The sequence below is a fragment of the Poeciliopsis prolifica genome, unplaced genomic scaffold, assembly GCF_027474105.1.
Source record: "Poeciliopsis prolifica strain line A6 unplaced genomic scaffold, Auburn_PproV2 SCAFFOLD216, whole genome shotgun sequence".
NCBI lineage: Eukaryota > Metazoa > Chordata > Actinopteri > Cyprinodontiformes > Poeciliidae > Poeciliopsis > Poeciliopsis prolifica.
The window spans coordinates 81,173-94,126 of NW_026562591.1; positions in this window are offsets into that span (position 1 = coordinate 81,173).

A 12,954-nucleotide genomic window follows, 5' to 3' on the forward strand; every position below is an offset into this window, starting at 1 on the left:
AAGGCACTATATTCTGATGGTGTTGCCACAAAATATGGTCAGATTTATTTAAAATAGCAGAGTTAACTGAAATAGTTAGACAAAAAGATGCTCTGTTTTCTCAACTGCTAAACCGGATGAGAACGCGCTCTAAAGGCACACACTATTATCTGATGATTTACAGATTTTAAAACGTTGTGAAACTGGTGAGGTCAGCTCAGCCTTGCACATATTTGCAACCAATAAACAAGTAAATGAGCACAATATTCATCGTTTATATGAGACCTGTCCTGAATTTGTAAGTATTGGGCACAGGATTATGTAAACGATAAAAAAACAGGAAAATTGAGGTTGTTGGAAGGAAATCATGCGAGAGCTTCAAATACTTGTTTAGCAGAAGTGTTGTTATTGGGTAAAGGAGCACGTGTTATGTTGTGTAAAAATGTGGATGTTGTTGATGGTTTGGTTAATGGTGTTTGTGGTACTGTTACAGAAATATTAATACCAGAAAAGGACAAGTTTCCTAAAGTGGTCTATGTTAAATTTGATGATGATGTGTAGGCGTGCAGAAAAGGAAGAACTGCCACTATGCATCATCAGATTTGGCTGGGTCCACACCCATTGGACCTGAGGAGGAGAAAGCCACTGTTAAAGGTGGCTTGCGTCGACAATTTCCTCTCAAATTGGCATGGGCATGTACAGTACACAAAGTTCAAGGAATAACTGTTGATGAAGCAGTTGTTTCTTTTCGTAAAATATTTGCACCAGGACAGGCTTATGTTGCTATAAGTCGTGTAAGAACTCTTTCAGGATTGACAATTCAAGACTTTGATGAAAAAAGAATATATTGTAAGGACGACATTTTGGTTGCACTTCAGAGTATGACGCCTCTTTTAAGTGGATCAATTCAATGTGATCGCTTTAACACATCTGTTTTTACTGTATTCCTCATGAATGTGCAAAGTTGAATCGGCATGTAAAAGATTTGGCCTCTTATACTGAACATTGGAAGCCTGCATGCATTGCTGTTACAGAAACATGGATTTCTTCAACCCATACAGATACAGTAAAAATAGATGGTTACAGTTTCACTAACCGTCCTCGATGTTTGTCGTATTCTACCAGGCATCCCGAATTGATTGCGTTGCAAGACCAACAGCATGGTGGTGTTGGCATCTATTGTGCAGAAAATGTAGAATTTGATGTACTGCAGCAACCAGAGCTGAATTTGGAGTGTTTACTTTATCGGTTTAGTAGTCTTAACATGGTTTTGGGGTAATTTACCGACCACCACTATATCCTCTTTCACTATTTAAAAAGAATTTAGAAAAGTTACTTGATTGGCTTGAGAAACAAAGTGAAACAATAGCACTGATTGGAGATTTAATGATGATATTTTGAAGTCATCAACTATCAAAAAATTTGTTTGTGATAAAGGATATCTACAAATGGTTGGAGAAGCAACCACTGAAAAAGATACTTTGATAGATCATGTATATGTGAAATCAAGGACATATAAAGTGGAGGCAATAGTTGTGCCTACATATTTTAGTGATCATGAGGGTATAATGTGTGGTTTTACCTTGTAATGTTGCGTCGACAATTTGCACTCACATTGAATTACGAACATTAAAAAAGGTTTTGCTTTCTTTATGAAAATTAATTGAAAGCTTTGAGATGAAACAATATTTTTTATAAAATGTGAATGAAATTCCTTTATATTGTAAAAAGTAGTATTCCAATTTAATGAAAAGTATCTTATTAGCTGTTTATGCAGCTTTATGTGAAAAGTTAACAAAACCTTTTTAATTATGTAAATGTATTTTATCATGTATTTAGGGGTTTCGTTTCTTGCATTAAGACAGCTTTGATGAAAGTTGGAAAGTTAAATTGGTACACACCGAAAAGTAATAATAACTGGAATCTTATTTATTTGTATTGATATTATTTTGTTTCCCTTTGGGATGAATAAAATATATTTGAATTTTAATAACAACAAAGAAAATGCATGTTAAATCTTTGAAGCTGTTCTTGATGCAGGTTTTGCTTTACCTTGTAAAAGAGCACAAAAAAAGCAAAGGCAGTCGTTGTGGGAACTCCACTTGTGGAACGAGGTTCAAGTCCTTGGACTGCCATTTAACTGTGCTGGTAATTCAAGGTACAAGTTAAAAACGTTAAGCCTACAGTAGTGTGAAACATTTTAAGGTTGCTTCAATTATTAAGTGAAGCAATATTATGATTCTTGTGTGGTGCATGATTTCAGAAAAAGTTCTTGTTATGGCCCTGGACCTTAAGGGCTGGGCTGCAGGTTGTTGCTTTTCTCTGGCTTTGTTTTCCTCTTCTTTGCAGGTGCTGCCCATCCGTATTTGAACCTGGCCATCTCCACCTTCTGAGTGACCTTCGGCATCCACTCTGCTGTTTGACGCCTGCGAACTGTTCTTGCACTGATGCACCACGTCCAAGGATTAGAATTATACAACTGTTACTCAAATTAATAATCGATTCTTGTTTTTGTTAATAAATATTTTTATTCACTTTAACCACTGCATGGTCTCCATTTTATTAATGATATTTAGTCAATCGTAACAGGCTTGTTCAGTAGTTTAGTTTCTGTGGGTCCAACATTACAATGAAGTGAATGGGTTGTTTATATCTGTCATGGATTCTTGTGAAAGAAGATGTAACATCTGCTAGGTCTCTGTTCTGTAACAAAGTAGATTATTAAACTATGTTAATAATGAAATGTACGTCTCCCTTCAATTCATTTAGAACTTTAAGCGTGTTCTGCTCCAGAGTCTTTCTCCAGACGACGATCAATGAGCAGACTTGCACTGCTGTAGAGACTTGTAATAAATACAGATTAAGAAAATATTCTTTCTCTGCTTCCTTCGTTCTTTAAACAGTTTTCCCTCACTCTTTGTTAAAGGAAAATTTCCAAAAGAGTTTTCACACATTAATCATTTTATCAAGTTTTAGGTTTCATATTTATTTACTTTAGATATAGTACTTAAAGTCATGTAATGAGTTTCAATCATTGCACAAACTGGCATATTTAAAGTTGCTCACAAATTACAATTTTTTTTTATCAAAGAAATGTATGTCTATGCACGACTTTGCTGCTCATAAGGCTTTTATGTATTTAGTCCATGAAGCTAAGCCTAAGGAAGTTCATGTGATAGAGATGTCTTCCAGTTCTTTAAAGCAGCATTAATAATTATTTAGAAATAAATGCAATATCGTAAAGTTGTGTGTGACAGATTAACAAATATTTGCAACTTACTACATAAGCGAGACTTCCAAATAGTTATCATTCCTGTATAAGCTGAAACAAAAGTTAAAGAACTTTCATATTTTACTTCGAGATCCTTTATTCTCATTTCCTGTTTAGTATTGAAGGATTAGCAAGAATTTTCTGCTGTTTTTGAAAAAAATGTGTTATGAAAACTTATTTTAACCAATTTTAATGTCATCATATAAATGGTGAGAAAGAAGAAATAAAACAATCTCAATATTTTCTGAGTTTGTACAGTTTCAGCGATGTGATGACTACACGCGAAACAAAAATTTTTTTGCGCAAAGAACCCTAAAAAGACAAGAAATATAACACCTGTTTATATGAGGGATATACAAGTGTTGAAGTAATCTAGGGGGCACAGTGGATTGAAATTGCAATTTAATGCTGTATTTTGTAAAGGTTGACAAAAGTAAAAAAGTTGAGAACAATAAATATTAATCCCATTGGTGAATTACTGTTGTAGTTATTCATTATAGCAATATCTGTGAATCAAGTTATTTCTGTAAAAACTAAACTTCTCCCTCAATATCTGTTATTGGTGAAGTAACACTGACCCCTATTGGCGAAATACTGATATTGTTCTTCATCCTGTTAATCCGCTTTCACAGTAATTAACAAAACGCTACATTTACTCCGTGTTTTCAGCCAATAAATATTATCTGAGGGCTTACATATAACATTTCAGGTTAAATGTAACCGCTATCCTTTTGGATATCTCACGGCAGACGCGCTCGCAAAGTTTTCAGGGCCGTCAATCTGTTTTCTCATTGATGGAGTTCCACTGACTCCTACTGGCACAATACTGGTATTGCGCCAGCGGTACCAGTATTTGCCACAAGGCGGCAGTGGTACTCCATCAACACTGACCCCAGTGTCTTACTTCGCTGTCATAAGTTTTGCTGAATTACTTTCTTTGTATTATTTCTGGAAAAAATTAATGAATGTTTGTACTGTAACCCACAAAATAAACTTATATATATATAAAAAAACTTATAATAATGTATATTTAAATAATTAATAACATAACATAACCTATGGGCTGCTGTTTTCTAGGGGGCGCTAGAGAGAAATTAGGCCACGCCCACCAAATATTGTGATGGATTCCTGTCGGGGAGTAGATGAGGATCCATCCTTGTGAGTTTGGAGCAGCTGGGCCCAAAAATGTGGAATTTAGAGCCAAACGTATGGCGATGGCGTTACAGGTCACTTCGCCACGCCGCCACGCCCACCTGCTCCATGGTAGCTGGTCGGGGTTGAATCCTCAATACACCAACATGTCTTCTGTGTCTGGGCACAGTTTCATGTTGATGAGGTCAAAAGGTCAGATAGCGACCGTTCACAGTAAAACATGACACTTCCTGTTCTCAGGGGGCGTGGCCTAAGTGATGTCATCACTCGACCATAGGATGTTGTAGGACACCCGATGATGATCAATCACTGAAACTTTGGTGCCTTTGTGAGTTTCTGTGTAGGAGATATAGCAGTTTATTTTTTATGGGGAGTAGGTGAACTTTGACCCCTGCTAACCCCCCTTCAGCATACTCAAAAACTCACTGTTTTGATAACTTTAGATGGGACATGCTTTATGAACAGACTGACTGAGTTTGAAGCCGATCAATCGAAATCCCTGGAGGAGTTCGATCAAATACGAAGGCTGCAAACTGCAAAAATGGGTCAAAATCCGAACTTCAATCCAAAATGGCCGACTTCCTGTGGGGTTTAGACCATGGCTCCAAGAGACTTTTTTGTAAGTCCTGACAAGGTACACATGTGTACAAAGTTTCGTAATTGTAGGTTAAATCATGGCTTGGGGCTGATCATTTAAAGTTTTCTAGGGGGCGCTATAGAGAAATTAGGCCACGCCCACCAAATATTGTGATGGATTCCTGTCGGGGAGTGGATGAGGATCCATCTTCGTGAAATTGGAGCAGCTGGGCCCAAAATGTGGAATTGAGAGCCAAACGTATGGCGATGGCGTTACAGGTCACTTCGCCACGCCGCCACGCCCATCTGCTCCATCGAAGCTGGTCGGGGTTGGAATCCTCAATACACCAACATGTTTTCTGTGTCTTGGGACAGTTTCATGTTGATGAGGTCAAAGGGGTCAGATAGCGACCATCCACAGTAAAACATGACACTTCCTGTTCTCATGGGGCGTGGCCTAAGTGATGTCATCATTCGACCATAGGGTATTGTAGGAGACCCGATAATGGTCAATCACAGAAACTTTGGTGCCTCTGTGAGTTTCTGTGTAGGAGATATAGCAGTTTATTTTTTTATGGCGAGTAGGTGAACTTTGACCCCTGCTAACCCCCCTTCAGCATACTCAAAAACTCACCGTTTTGATAACTTTAGATGGGACATGCCTTATGAACAGACTGACCGAGTTTGAAGCCGATCAATCGAAATCCCTAGGAGGAGTTCGATCAAATACGAAGGCTGTAAACGGCAAAAATGGCCCCAAAATTGGACCTTCAATCCAAAATGTCTGACTTCCTGTGATACTTGCACTATTACATTAATTGTAAATTTTAAGCATCTTGGGGAGCTCTACAAGTGTACCAAATTTCATGTCTCTAGGATAAAGTAAGTGAATAGCAAAGGGTCCTTTGAAAATTTGTAGGTGGCGCTATTGAGCCATTTTTTATGGGATTTTTGCAATGACCGTAAAATACAAATTTTGAAACTCCCTTTACGCGTCCCCAAGTTTGGTGAGTTTTTGAAAATGATAAAGACCCCAAAAAGGCCCCTCTTTAGGGGGGCAGAATAATAATAATAATTAAAGCTGCAAGCAGCCTCGAACGGCCCTCGCAGCCAAGCGCCGCTCCGGCCTATTGCCACCGCGGGGTACGAGGAACCGCCGCCTCACGTCAGCCACCACAGAAGCTCTCACGCAGTTTTCAGCTCCTCCGCCCGCACCGCGGAAGCTGTTGCTCAGTTTTCATCAAAGCTGCGCACGTGCTAAGACAGAAGTTGTTGCGCAGTTTCCGCGCCCGTCCACCAGGCGGTACGCATCTATGCGTTCGGCGGCTATCCTTGACGATGCAAAAAAATGTGGTATAGATTCATTGCTTTAGCGAGGAAATATAGCTGGCGGATTAATGTAGGACGCGCAGTGGAGTCAAAATATATTTCAATGCTGTTGTTCTCTTTAGAGGTCAACAAAGGTCATACGTATCCAATTTGGCGTCAGTCGGATGATCCACGTGACATTTACAGCCGATCATATGCACATAGCGAAGTACTACAGTTCGTCATTTTTCATCATTTTCAGCTGTGTTTCTAAAGCACTCTATTTCATTGTTGGAGTAATACTTACTCAGAGTGGCGAATTACTGAAATGGTTTGTAAGAAGTAAGAAAACGCTACATTTACTGCATGATTTAATTCAACAAAAATGATCTGAGACATTTCTATCCTTTTAGAAATGTCATGGCAACACACTCACAAAGTTTTCACGCCCATCCGCCCGTGGATCTGTTTATCATCGGTGGAGGAACACTGACACCTACTGGCGAAATACTGATATTGTTCTTCATCTGATTATCTGCTGTTTCATTTGTGGAGCAATACTGACCCCAAGTGGCGAATTACTGAAATGGTTTATAAACGGCAAAAATGGGATCAAAATCTGAACTTCAATCTAAAATGGCCGACTTCCTCTGGGGTTTAGACCATGGCTCCAAGAGACTTTTTTGTAAGTCCTGACATGGTACACATGTGTACAAAGTTTCGTAATTGTAGGTTAAAGCATGGCTTGGGGCTGATCATTTTAAATTTTCTAGGGGGCGCTATAGAGAAATTGGGCCACACCCTACAAATATTGTGATGGATTCCTGTCGGGGAGTGGATGAAGATCCATCCTTGTGAGGTTGGAGCAGCTGCGCCCAAAAATGTGGAATTGAGAGCCAAACGTATGGCGATGGCGTTACAGGACACTTCGCCACGCCGCCACGCCCAGCTGCTCCATCGTAGCTGGTCGGGATTAGAATCATCAACACACCAACATGGCTTCTGTGTCTGGGCACAGTTTCATGTTGATGAGGTCAAAGGGGTCAGATAGCGACCTTTCACAGTAAAACATTACACTTCCTGTTCTCAGGGGGCGTGGCCTAAGTGATGTCATCATTCGACCATACGGTATTGTAGGACACCCGATGATGATCAATCACAGAAACTTTGGTGCCTCTGTGAGTTTCTGTGTAGGAAATATAGCAGTTTATGTCTTTATGGCGAGTAGGTGAACTTTGACCCCTGCTAACCCTCCTTCAGCATTCTCAAAAACTCACCGTTTTGATAACTTTAGATGGGACATGCCTTATGAACAGACTGACCGAGTTTCAAGCCGATCAATCAAAATCCCTAGGAGGAGTTCGATCAAATAGGAAGGCTGTAAACGGCAAAAATGGGTCAAAATCCGAAATTCAATCCAAAATGGCTGACTTCCTGTGGGGTTTAGACAATGGCTCCAAGAGACTTTTTGTAAGTCCTGACAAGGTACACACGTGTACAAAGTTTCGTAATTGTAGGTTAAAGCATGGCTTGGGGCTGATCATATAAAGTGTTCTAGGGGGCGCTATAGAGAAATTAGGCCACACCCACCAAATATTGTGATGGATTCCTGTCGGGGAGTAGATGAGGGTCCATCTTTGTGAAATTGGAGCAGCTGCGCCCAAAAATGTGGAATTGAGAGCCAAACGTATGGCGATGGCGTTACAGGTCACTTCGCCACGCCGCCACGCCCACCTGCTCCATCAAAGCTGGTCGGGGTTGGAATCCTCAATACACCAACATGTTTTCTGTGTCTGGGCACAGTTTCATGTTGATGAGGTCAAAGGGATCAGATAGCGACCGTCCACAGTAAAACATTACACTTCCTGTTCTCAGGGGGCGTGGCCTAAGTGATGTCATCATTCGACCAGAGGGTATTGTAGGGCAGCCGATGATGATCAATCACAGTAACTTTGGTGCCTCTGTGCATTTCTGTGTAGGAGATATAGCAGTTTATTTTTTTATGGCGAGTAGGTGAACTTTGACCCCTGCTAACCCCCCTCAGCATACTCAAAAACTCACAGTTTTGATAACTTTAGATGGGACATGCTTTATGAACAGACTGACCGAGTTTGAAGCCGATCAATGGAAATCCCTAGGAGGAGTTCGATCAAATACGAAGGCTGTAAACGGCAAAAATGTGGTGAAAATTTGACCTTCAATCCAAAATGGCTGACTTCCTGTGATACTTGCACTATGACATTAATTGTAAATTTTGAGCATCTTGGGGAGCTCTACAAGTGTACCAAATTTCATGTCTCTACGATGAAGTAAGTGAATAGCAAAGGGTCCTTTGAAAATTTCTAGGTGGCGCTATTGAGCCATTTCTTGTGGAATTTTTGCGACGACTTTAAAATACGTAAATTTGAAACAGGCTTAAGGCCTCCGCCAAGTTTGGTGAGTTTTTGAATATGATAAAGCCCCCAAAAAGCCAATTCATTTGGAGGGAGAATCGTAATAATAATAATAATAATAATAATAATAATAATAAGAAACAGTACAGAAACAATAGGCCTTCGCAGCGCTTAGCTGCTCGGGCCTAATTAAAGCTGCAAGCAGCCTCGAACGGCCCTCGCAGCCAAGCGCCGCTCCGGCCTATTGCCACCGCGGGGTACGAGCAACCGCCGCCTCACGCCAGCCACCACAGAAGCTCTCACGCAGTTTTCAGCGCCTCCGCCCGCACCGCGGAAGCTGTTGCTCAGTTTCCATCAACGCTGGCTACGTGCTAACACAGAAGTTGTTGCGCAGTTTCCACGCCCGTCCACCAGGCGGTACGCACTGATGCGTTGGAGGCGCTCCTTGACGATGCAAAAAATGTGGTGCAGATTCATTGGTTTAGCGAGGAAATATAACTGGCGGATTAATGTAGGACGCGCAGTGGAGCCAAAATATATTTCAATGCTGTTGTTCTCTTTAGAGGGCAACAAAGGTCATACGTATCCAATTTGGCGTCGGTCGGAAGATCCACGTGTCATTTACAGCAGATCATATGCACATGGCGAAGTACTACAGTTCGTCATTTTTCATCATTTTCAGCTGTGTTTCTAAAGCACTCTATTTCATTGTTGGAGTAATTCTTACTCAGAGTGGCGAATTACTGAAATGGTTTGTAAGAAGTAAGAAAACGCTACATTTACTGCATGATTTAATTCAACAAAAATTATCTGAGACATTTCTATCCTTTTAGAAATTTCATGGCAACGCTCTCACAAAGTTTTCGCGCCCATCCGCCCATGGATCTGTTTGTCATTGGTGGAGGAACACTGACACCTACTGGCGAAATACTGATATTGTTCTTCATCCTGTTTATCTGCTGTTTCATTTGTGGAGCAATACTGACCCCAAGTGGCGAATTACTGAAATGGTTTATAAACACCAAAAATAGGATCAAAATCTGAACTTCAATCTAAAATGGCCGACTTCCTCTGGGGTTTAGACCATGGCTCCAAGAGACTTTTTTGTAAGTCCTGACATGGTACACACGTGTACAAAGTTTCGTAATTGTAGGCTAAAGCATGGCTTGGGGCTGATCATTTAAAATTTTCTAGGGGGCGCTATAGAGAAATTAGGCCACACCCTACAAATATTGTGATGGATTCCTGTCGGGGAGTGGATGAAGATCCATCCTTGTGAGTTTGGAGCAGCTGCGCCCAAAAATGTGGAATTGAGAGCCAAACGTATGGCGATGTCGTTACAGGTCACTTCGCCACGCCGCCACGCCCAGCTGCTCCATCGACGCTGGTCGGGGTTGGAATCCTCAACACACCAACATGTCTTCTGTGTCTGGGCACAGTTTCATGTTGATGAGGTCAAAGGGGTCAGATAGCGACCGTTCAAAGTAAAACATGACACTTCCTTTTCTCAGGGGCGTGGCCTAAGTGATGTCATCATTCGACCATAGGGTATTGTAGGACACCCGATGATGATCAATCACAGAAACTTTGGTGCCTCTGTGAGTTTCTGTGTAGGAGATATAGCAGTTTATTTTTTTACGGCGAGTAGGTGAACTTTGACCCCTGCTAACCCCCCTTCAACATTCTCAAAAACTCACCGTTTTGATAACTTTAGATGGGACATGCCTTATGAGCAGACTGACCGAGTTTGAAGCCGATCAATCGAAATCCCTAGGAGGAGTTCGATCAAATACGGAGGCTGTAAACGGCAAAAATGGGGTCAAAATCTGAACTTCAATCTAAAATGGCCGACTTCCTGTGGGGTTTAGACCATGGCTCCAAGAGACTTTTTTGTAAGTCCTGACATGATACACATGTGTACAAAGTTTGGTATTTGTAGATTAAAGCATGGCTTGGGGCTGATAATTTAAAGTTTTCTAGGGGGCGCTATAGAGAAATTAGGCCACGCCCACCAAATATTGTGATGGATTCCTGTCGGGGAGTGGATGAGGATCCATCCTTGTGAGTTTGGAGCAGCTGGGCCCAAAAATGTGGAATTGAGAGCCAAACGTATGGCGATGGCGTTAGAGGTCACTTCGCCACGCCGCCACGCCCACCTGCTCCATCGAATCTGGTCGGGGTTGGAATCCTCAATACACCAACATGTCTTCTGTGTCTGGGCACAGTTTCATGTTGATGAGGTCAAAGGGGTCAGATAGCGACGGTCCACAGTAAAACATTACACTTCCTGTTCTCATGGGGCGTGGCCTAAGTGATGTCATCATTCGACCATAGGGTATTGTAGGACACCCGATGATGATCAATCACAGAAACTTTGGTGCCTCTGTGAGTTTCTGTGTAGGAGATATAGCAGTTTATTTTTTTTATGGCGAGTAGGTGAACTTTGACCCCTGCTAACCCCCCTTCAGCATACTCAAAAACTCACCGTTTTGATAACTTTAGATGGGACATGCCTTATGAACAGACTGACCGAGTTTGAAGCCGATCAATCAAAATCCCTAGGAGGAGTTCGATGAAATACCAAGGCTGTAAACGGCAAAAATGGCCTCAACATTGGACCTTCAATTCAAAATGGCCGACTTCCTGTGATACTTGCACTATTACATTAATTGTAAATTTTGAGCATCTTGGGAAGCTCTACAAGTGTACCAAATTTCATGTCTCTACAATGAAGTAAGTGAATAGCAAAGGGTCCTTTGAAAAATTCTAGGTGGCGCTATTGAGCCATTTCTTGTGGAATTTTTGCGATGACTTTAAAATACGTAAATTTTAAACAGGCTTGAGGCCTCCGCCAAGTTTGGTGAGTTTTTGAATATGATAAAGCCCCCAAAAAGCCAATTCATTTGGAGGGAGAATCGTAATAATAATAATAATAATAATAATTAAAGCTGCAAGCAGCCTCGAACGGCCCTCGCAGCCAAGCGCCGCTCCGGCCTATTGCCACCGCGGGGTACTAGCAACCGTCGCCTCACGTCAGCCACCACAGAAGCTCTCACGCAGTTTTCAGCTCCTCCGCCCGCACCGCGGAAGCTGTTGCTCAGTTTCCATCAACGCTGGCCACGTGCTAACACAGAAGTTGTTGCGCAGTTTCCACGCCCGTCCACCAGGCGGTACGCACTGATGCGTTTGGAGGCGCTCCTTGACGATGCAAAAAAATGTGGTGCAGATTCATTGGTTTAGCGAGGAAATATAGCTGGCGGATTAATGTAGGACGCGCAGTGGAGCCAAAATATATTTCAATGCTGTTGTTCTCTTTAGAGGTCAACAAAGGTCATACGTATCCAATTTGGCGTCAGTCGGAAGATCCACGTGTAATTTACAGCCGATCATATGCACATGGCGAAGTACTACAGTTCGTAATTTTTCATCATTTTCAGCTGTGTTTCTAAAGCACTCTATTTCATTGTTGGAGTAATTCTTACTCAGAGTGGCGAATTACTGAAATGGTTTGTAAGAAGTAAGAAAACGCTACATTTACTGCATGATTTAATTCAACAAAAATTATCTGAGACATTTCTATCCTTTTAGAAATTTCATGGCAACGCTCTCACAAAGTTTTCGCGCCCATCCGCCCATGGATCTGTTTATCATCGGTGGAGGAACACTGACACCTACTGGCGAAATACTGATATTGTTCTTCATCCTGTTTATCTGCTGTTTCATTTGTGGAGCAATACTGACCCCAAGTGGCGAATTACTGAAATGGTTTATAAACACCAAAAATAGGATCAAAATCTGAACTTCAATCTAAAATGGCCGACTTCCTGTGGGGTTTAGACCATGGCTCCAAGAGACTTTTTTGTAAGTCCTGACATGGTACACACGTGTACAAAGTTTCGTAATTGTAGGCTAAAGCATGACTTGGGGCTGATCATTTAAAATTTTCTAGGGGGCGCTATAGAGAAATTAGGCCACACCCTACAAATATTGTGATGGATTCCTGTCGGGGAGTGGATGAAGATCCATCCTTGTGAGTTTGGAGCAGCTGCGCCCAAAAATGTGGAATTGAGAGCCAAACGTATGGCGATGGCGTTACAGGTCACTTCGCCACGCCGCCACGCCCAGCTGCTCCATCGAAGCTGGTCGGGGTTGGAATCCTCAACACACCAACATGTCTTCTGTGTCTGGGCACAGTTTCATGTTGATGAGGTCAAAGGGGTCAGATAGCGACCGTTCAGAGTAAAACATGACACTTCCTTTTCTCAGGGGGCGTGG